Below are 9,473 nucleotides of genomic sequence, written 5' to 3'. Positions count from 1 at the left end.
CAAGAGTTGCCCAGTCCCCAACCATGCTTCTCCGTAGTCAACATTGTTGCATACCGGTGGCAAGTTGAGGTACAGGACGACTGGAAACAATGTCGAGATGAGCGGAGAGCACATACAGCGCCTAGAATTCCCAAATGGCCACCCATCTGGTACTAGCCAGGATCTATGTTGCTTAACTTCGTTGATCTGGCGAGAACCGGTGCGTCAACGTGATTATGCCGTATCGTATTTTCAAGTACTTTCCAGAATAACGCTTTGTCTTGTGTTCAAACCTGTCACTCTCAGCCCACGTGTGTAACACGTCTATCTCTGTCCTTCTCTAATGTGATTATCGGTTTACACGCACGTTCTTCATTTTATAATCTTTTTCCTTCTTCTCTGACGTGACGTCACCTCGTACATGGATCAGTTATTTGCATACAGCTGCCATATGTGCATCCGCGTTCTGTTACAAAGTATTTGTCCTCCCCAAATCGTCCCTCTTAAAGCAGCTATTTCCCTCATATGCAAACTAATGCTACATATAAAAAGAATCTCGCTACAAACACAATTTCTTTTTCCTTCCTGCACCTGATATACCAAACAGATGCGTTGCCACTTGTGCGAGTAGTTTCTTCTATGACAAATGCTGGAATCAAAAGAGAGTCAAAGAACGATGGCGTCAAACGAAGTTAGCCACTTAGATTATCTCTTTCTGCCGGTATTTTCGCATAAAAATATATGATACAAAGGTAATAGATTAACAAAAAATTCAAGTAGAATTACTATATGGAGCACAACATTCACATCCCCATTTAGAGCAGCGGTTGACCATTGTCTTGAGTCACAGTTATATTTAGACCCTCAAAAGCATGTGTTTTGCTGCTTTGCTGAATAGGTAAGAATCAGTTGCATTAAGGTTAGCCATTTATTCTTTACAGAGAATTAATTGACATAGGAATGGAGGATTATAGCAGCTGAAAATTGAACACTTAGTAAAAAAATAGACAGGCATTCTTATCATTCAAACACAGTAGTGTTTGAATATATGGTTAAGTGGCAGTTTTAGTCATTTAGAACTGCTTTAAAGTTTCATCGCTCACTCATTTTTCGACCAAATTTCAAACAATTATTACAGTTTATAGATCACTTTCTCAGTTATATTGTGGAAAAGAAAATTCAATTTTCGTTCAGTAAACTACTGTTGCTACTAATTCATTGCTCTCGCAAAAAAAGAAGTAACAAGTGAAACAGAGAGAATTAAAGAATGAAAGGGAGATAATTGGGTGGATTTTATTGGAAGCAGACGAGTGCCATACATTGTTATTACATATGTGTATGTTATGTTTATGGGGGCAAAAAAATAAGACTGAAATCAAACTAAGAACAAGTGAATTTACTAGAAGCATGGAAAAATCATGGATTACTATAGAAAAATGCGAGCATGAAAAGTAATATGGTTAAGCTTAAACATGGAAAAGTAAAGGAATAGTTGTTAAAACTGGAAAAGAAAAGGACAAGCTATTCTAGTAAAAAATATAATAAATTTATAACTTAAAATATTGCAGCATTAAGAATTTTTTTTTTTAATTCAATTTATAACATTTTATAATCAATTCTTAATGCTGCAATATTTAAAGTTATAAATTTATTATATTTTTTACTACACTAACTTGTCCTTTCCTTTTCCAGTTTTAACAACTAGTCCTTTACTTTTCCATGTTTAAGCTTAACCATATTACTTTTCATGATCGCATTTTTCTATTGTAATAATGTATTAATGCATTTGAATATTATTACAAAAACTTTCTGCTCATTCCTACATGATTTTTTTTTGTTTTCCTTTGGAACTTATAAACCATTCCTCAAACAGAACAGTTTTGCACCACTTTTATGTCCCTTACTAATATTAGAATCAAGATATAATGTTTCTAAACATTTCTGGTGCTACCAGATCAGGCTTTCTAAAGATATTTGCTTCCTGTGACGAAATGCACCTAACATTGATGCTTTTGTATTTCTACTTTCTTTTGTAAAACAAAAAACAAAAAGAACAACCCACCTTTTCCTTCTTTCCATTTCCCGTTTCTCTTTCTATCTCCCCCACTTCCTAACTGGTTTCCTAACTTAAAAATGTACCAAACATTAATACTGTAACCCTTTTCCCTCTCCCGTTGCAAAACTCATTCACGTTCTGCAGGGCAGGGAACAAAAAGATAAAATCCACTATAAAACAACCAAACCAAGCACTACAAACTAGTGATTGAAGAAACAGAGTTTGAAGAATAAAAACCTTCTAGAAAATAACTAAATGCAACATGAATGCTATTTTCAAAATAACTGGATTTGGCATTAAATAACCCAGAAAAGGGTTGATATGCCGTAAAACAAATCAACCAAACCAAACCAACTAAACTAAACTAAACCTTATATCTAGAATAATTATTCCATTTTTGATTAAAATCCATTACATGATTTTGATTCCAGAAAATATGAAAAATTTAAGAAGAAATTAAAATTCAGGACATTTTGCTTGATTATTGTCTAATAACTATGGATCAATTTCAATGCATATCTGAAATATTTGAATTTTCAAATTGGAGGTAGTGCCTATATTATGCCTCCTAAAAACCTATTAAAATACTGCGAAAAAAGAAAAGAAAGAAATTTGAAGAATATTTTTTAATTAACTGTCTTATATAATTAAAGATTTTTCGTTTATCATTCACAATTTTTCCATCAGTCACAGTTTTTTAAACATGACAAATACAATGCAGAATTTATCTATTTTAATAGGTTTTGGGGTCTATAAATGCACATTCAATAACAAAAACCCGTTGAATAAGAACAACACTAGCGAACAGTTACTGGAAGCTCTAGGAAAGCAGGCTCTTTCTAATAGTCGAGTGGAAAATAATATGACAGGCCAGTACATGTAGAAATTTAGATGATATGTGTAGATTATGTCTAAATGAGAAATTTGAAATTCTAAATTTAAAATACCCTAAAACCTATTGAACTCTAGAAGTGAAATAGTAAACAACAGTATACACAGAATAATTTTTACTTTAGGATAACAATGCATAAAAAATGTTTTCCATTTACACATGTGTTAAGATAAACTCAACTTCTGCCATTTTTTTGGACCACTTGCCTTTGGAATTCCCTTTCCACTCCTTGTTTTTCTGGCTATACTAACATGAAGTAATTTAATTGCATGGTGAACAAAAATCTTGCTGCCCAACTCCCCATTCAGGTTGCCCCTATAAATCTTACACCTACCAGAGTAGTCCTTTATGCTTCAGTGGCAATTTGCCTTGTTTGAGTTATAACACATTCACAAAAAGGTGCGTCACTCTAGATGAAACAGTACAATAGAATAGGAAGTAGAAATGAGCTGAACCTTTGTCTGACTGAAGCCCAACCATTGGCTAATGAAAACATTAATCCAAAGGCAGAAATAACAATAGATCTGATTGGTTAGCTAACTAAACTAAACACCATGTTACACAAATTCCATACATTTTAGCCTGACCATTCCCTATAGGAATGAAACACGGAAATGATAAGAAGACCTTATATTCTAAAACCCATGGATTAAGGGTCATTTTTTTTTTTTATATTTGTTGCTAATGATTTAATAAATCACTTGATGATTTCATGAATTTTGTAAACTTTCCAGTTTTATTTTCACTATTTCAATACTTCTTATTATTGTGGATCGATAACACAACTCTGTATTTAATGGAAACATAATATATTGAAAAGAAAGACAAATACAACAAATAAAAACAGTGGTTACACATCAGTTTGACTGAAAAGTGTGCATCATACCAAGAGGCATATTCTCATGATCTTTGATCTTTATAGTAAGCGGGATAGTTCATTGTAACCTGTAAGGTGGCCACCATAGCACTTATATTAATGCTTTATCTACAATATTGAGCATAGGATATAATATCATTCATAAAACTTGCTGTGTCTGTCTGTCTGTCTGTCTGTCTGTCTGTCTGTCTGTCCCCCTGTTTGTCACCATTTTTTCAGACTGTATCTTTTCTGATACAGAAGGTCGCCGAGCAGCACAAGGTGACCCAAATGATCGCTTTTTTGTGAACCGTTTTTTTTTATGTGTCTTTACCTGGTTAAAATAAATGCTAAGGGGTCAAAATTGAAAGAAATGAGAACTTTGCAAACATAAGTCGACTTAAACTGCTTTTTCTATGCATGCGCATATATATATATATATATATATATATATATATATATATATATATATATATATATACTAGCGAGAGAGGGCGCCTGGCTTTGCCCGGGCGTAAAATACGCTTAAATATATTTTAATTTGTTCAGATTTTGTATATATCATTATAGAATCGTGATTTCAAAAGTAAAAAACAAAATAGTATTTGAGTGCTTTTAGCTAGAATCGAAACCGAAAGCAAAACTGTAGCATTCAAAGCTGGTGACGTTACCACTGTATCAACATGACACACATATGTACTGATTAAAATTAAAAATAAACTAAGATGAATGTACAAAAATGTATAAGGATTTTTTAATTGTGACCGCTTAAAAACTATTTTAACCGGTTAAAGACCCATAAAAGAATGGTCCATAAAAAATCCAATCATTTGAGGCCCCTAGCACGGCTCTGCAACTTTTAGTTTCGGAAGAGATAGAGTTTGAAAATATGGATACAGATAGACAGACAACCATATAGCCCTTTTTATATTAGATTTGTATATTAACCTTAGTTTATTTTTAGCTATTTCTTATCCAACTGACAATGGCTGATTCAGTAATATCTCAGGCTGGAACACTATAAATTTTGGTTTCAGCTTCGATTCTAGCTGATGGCATACAAATCATGTTTTTATTTTTATTTTGAAATTACGACTGTATATTGGGTACAGTATAGAATGAAATAATCAATAAAGGATTGACTCTATAATAATGAATACAAAATTTGCATGAATTAAAATATTATATTTAAACGTATTTTACAACCGGACAACATTGAGTGCCTCCTGCTAGTATAAAATATTAATTTCTATTCAGTTAAAACAAATGTGTGTGTGTGTGTGTGTGTGTGTGTGTGTGTGTGTGTGTGTGTGTGTGTGTGTATGAGCGCGCGTGCACTGGAACTTTTTCACCCTGAATGCTATGCAATTATGCACAACATAGAAAATATACATAAGTAGTACTTGGTAATATTTAAATGAAACCAATGATCCAATATGAAATCAGAAAAAGCAAATAGTGAATCAATAAAAGTTCGTTTTTTTAAAGGAATATGCAAATTAGTTATCCTTTTTGAAACTTTTGTAAATGAAAATCGTTCGAGACAAAGCATGAAGCCACTTGATGAAAGGAGCTAATAAGAACAAAAGATGATTATTGCAAAATATTGTCGTCACGTCTGTGCTGGTGCACCAACCACTAGCCACTAATAAGTCCCGCACTATTTGCTAAGCTCTTGTCCTTATTGGTTTGCTGCTTGTTTTACAGCTGTTAGTTGTTTGATATACACCGTCTCAAGCCGTCACTTAATGCTCCCACCGCAACCTTAATCCTAATGCTAACTCTAACCTCAACCCTAACTCTAATCTCAACCCTAACCTTAAATTTAATCTTAACCCTAATCCTGAACTCAACCCTAACCCTAATCCTAACTAACTTCAACCCTAACATTAATTTTAATTCTAACCTGAACCCTAACACTAATCCTAAATTTATGCGACCTGATAAATTTATTGCACTTAATTTTTTTTCTTTTTACAAAGGAGTCAACCCCCCCCCCCCAGGCCACTTGAGGATAAAGATTAATGAGTATATGATAATCAATGGGAAAATATCATAGTCATCATTAGTAGTAGAAATTTGGCAAATTTACATTACTTAAGGAGACGGCTCATCAAGAACTTGTTCATGAACTTGAAGATGACGACATTGTAGTTACTAAATAAAAATACCTCCGAAAATGTCATGGTGTGATGTTGATATACACCCACATTCATAGATGAACTCTTCTAGAGACTCTGAATAGTTTGTTTTTTGTTTTTTGGGTTTTTTTTTTTTACTCATGTTCATCCCTAACAAGGCATATCGCCACTTAGATGCAAGGTGCTACTATTTGGGACCATGCTTGGGAAAGATTAACAAGATTTTGGTTTACATTTAAACTTCTGCATATCAGTACAGTCAGGGAAGCAGGTAGCAGGAAGATAATTCCAAAGTCTAGCTGTTCGAGGGAAGAAACATTTAGAGTAGAAAGCTATCTGGCATTTAGGGACCTCAACAGTGAAGAGGGGAGATTTTGTTGCTAAGCAGGTTTTTCAGGGATATGTACGTCGAGCGGGCATAAGTGCAACGGATTCATCAGAGCACATTTCATTAAAATATTTGTAAAACAAGCACTGAAATGCAACATTGCAGAAGTTGGAGCTTAGTTGACAAAGTGAGACCTATTAAATTGAAAACTCTTTTTTGAACCCAAGAGGGAGAAACTAGTGGTAGATTCACCAGCCCACATGTTGCAACAATACTCCATGCTTGGGCGAATGGTGACCTTGTAGAGGTACAGGATGCTCTCAGGTAGCTCGATAGAGAGAACCCACCTTTTTTGCAGAAGCCTTCACAATGTCCTCAATATATTTGTTCCAGTTCATATTACCTGTGAATGTTAAGTCGAGGAGTTTGAAAGAAGAATTCTCAGGTAGGATGTTATTTGTCATGGATATTTGTGGTTGGGGAAGGCTTCTGATAATTTGTAATTGTTAAAGGAGAGCAGCTTAGTCTTACTATGATTAAATGTTACCATCCATTTGCGGCACCATTCCACTATAGTCTGGAGGTCATTTTCTTAGGATTCTGCCATTGTCTTAGATTTATGTACATCCGTTCTTCCCTCGTGCATGCTATAGAGCATTGTATTATCAGCAAATATACCCATCTCTGACACAAGTTACAACTAAATGCTGCAACAGTTATGTTGACAGTCATAGCCACAGTATCAGATGCAAACTTCCTGTAACACCATGTTCCTGTACTTCTTTAAATGCACTCTGGTAAATATACTACTGTGCTATCTTAATTATGATTAACCATTTAACGTCACAACAAGAAAGCCCCATCCTTTCACTTTAGAGATTTCTTTATGCTGGAATTTTTTTTTTTTTTACCCAGAGAGCATTTTTCTTTGGGCCACTTCCTTTGGAATTCTCTTCCTGCTCCTTGTTTTCCTGGCTATACTAAGATGTAGAAATTTAATTGAATTGTGAACAATCACAGTAGTCCCTTATGTTTCAGTAGCAATTTGCCTTGTTTGAGTTGAATAATAAAAATTTATAGCTGTTATCGTTGCTTGCTCTGCAAAGGAGTGGAAGGGTTAGGATTGGGATTAGGGTAATGGTTGAGGTTAGTTAGGATTAGGATTAAGTTTAGGATTAGGGTTAAGTTTAGGATTAGGGTTGTGGTTAGGCTTAGGATTAGGATTACCGTTGAGGTTAGAGTTATGGTTAGAGTGAGGATTAAGGTAAGGCTTAGAATTAGTGTTAGGGTAAAGTTTAGGATTAGGGTTAAGGTTGAGGTTAGGATTAGTGTTAGGGTTGCGGTTAGGATTAGAATTAGTGTTAGAGTTGAGGTTGGGATTAGAATTAGGGTTAGAGTTGAAGTTGGAGTTAGGGTTAGGGTTGAAGTCAGGCTTAGGATTAAGTTTAGGATTAGGATTGAGGTTAAGATCAGAATTAGTGTTAGATTTGAAATTAGGGTTAGGGTTAAGATTAGGCTTAGGATTAGTGTTACGGTTGAGTTGAGGATTAGGATTGGGATTAAATTTAGGATTAGGGTTAGGGTTGATTTTAGGATTAGTGTTACGGTTGAGTTGAGGATTAGGGTTGGGATTAAATTTAGGATTAGGGTTAGGGTTGATTTTAGGATTAGTGTTAGGGTTGAGGTTAGGATTAGAATTAGGGTTAAGGTTATAGTTAGCATTAGGATTAAAGTTGCGATGGGAGTATGAAGTGATGGCTGGGGATGGTGTATGTCAAAAAACCAACAGCTGTTGAGCCTTATTGATGCTTTTACTTTTGCTAAAAAAAAAAACCAACAAAACAAACGAAATAACCGTAATTATAATTTATAAAAACCATAAAAAGTTATTACAAAAACGCGAAACGCCCATTTCTGAGCTGATCAAAGCATGAAAGCATTTGATAGCAATAGCCTACATCTGTCACTACTAATCTTTCTAACATATGATGTTATCTTGGTGGATTTTTAAAGTCACACCCAAACAATATTTAAGCTGAGAAATTTAACTGTCATTTTGTCATTGTTGTACTATATTATTGGAATATAATAATGTACTTCATTATAAATTTTTTTTTTTAATTACTTAGTATGACTCCGACGTCTGATAATATGAAACGAGTTACTCATAATCTAGTAGTTTTAGTTTTCACATCTCCATAAGAGACTTTTCTACTGTGGGTCTGTCACGTTTATGTCAAGTCTGTCATGTGTAAGTTTCTTATTCTTGTAGTAAGATTAGATGTAGGTATGTAAAATAATATTTAAAATGGAACTTTTCCAGGTAAGGCTAGAGTAAGAAGAAATTGGAAAAATTGCATTAACAGTTAAAAGACAACAATTAGATCTATGTGTCAGAATATGACATTATGAACAGTAAGCTCGAAGCCAGATGTGGATAAAAGACAACAAAATCTTTCTCTTTGGCTGGTGGGCGGATTAGATTTGAACATTTTTTTTTCAAAGTTCTGTCTGCAACTGTCTTTTCTTTTCTCAAGCAAGTGGATGAGGAGAGACTTATGTAGTAAAGATGTTGTTGGCGTTTTTTTTTTAAATTTCTATACTGTTACAGAATCAAAACAAGAGGAAGTGAGAGAAACTTTTTTTATTATTGCAATCTTTTTGAAACGAGTAATTTATTTTTTATTTTTTTACACAGGCATCACCACTTATCAAGGCCAAGAGGCCACTCGAGGATAAGGGTTAAAGAGTGTACAGTAGAAATTGGACAATATTAGCGATGGAAATTCGGTAAATTTGTTAACTTATATGGAACGGCTGATCAAAAACTTGTTTACATTAGACTTGAAGACAACCATATTGTAGTCAGTTGGAAAGCAAGAAAACGGAAGACAATTCCATAGGCGTGCAGTTCTAAAAAAAGAAACTTTGCTCATGGAATCTATATTTAGGTTTAGGCACAGATAAAAAGTAGGGGAAATTAGTGATAGTGTTTCCTGCTAGACGGATATTTCTTGTGAAAGTTTGGCAAGGGGGGGACCATAGATTGGAGTTCAGCCGAGCACTTGCTATGAAAATAACGATAAAGCAAAGACAAACTCACAATATCTCTTCTGTGAGAAAGAGGTTGCAGGGAAGAGAAAAGGACATCCACTACAAAGCTAGGAAGTCTATTTTGAACTCTATCAAGGCAGCTTTCTAGCAGCTCCTGCCCAAATGTG

The sequence above is a fragment of the Euprymna scolopes genome, chromosome 18 (assembly GCF_053919585.1).
Source record: "Euprymna scolopes isolate OS-2025 chromosome 18, ASM5391958v1, whole genome shotgun sequence".
Lineage (NCBI taxonomy): Eukaryota > Metazoa > Mollusca > Cephalopoda > Sepiida > Sepiolidae > Euprymna > Euprymna scolopes.
The sequence above is the reverse complement of the archived record's forward strand: the minus strand, read 5'-3'. Positions refer to the sequence as shown.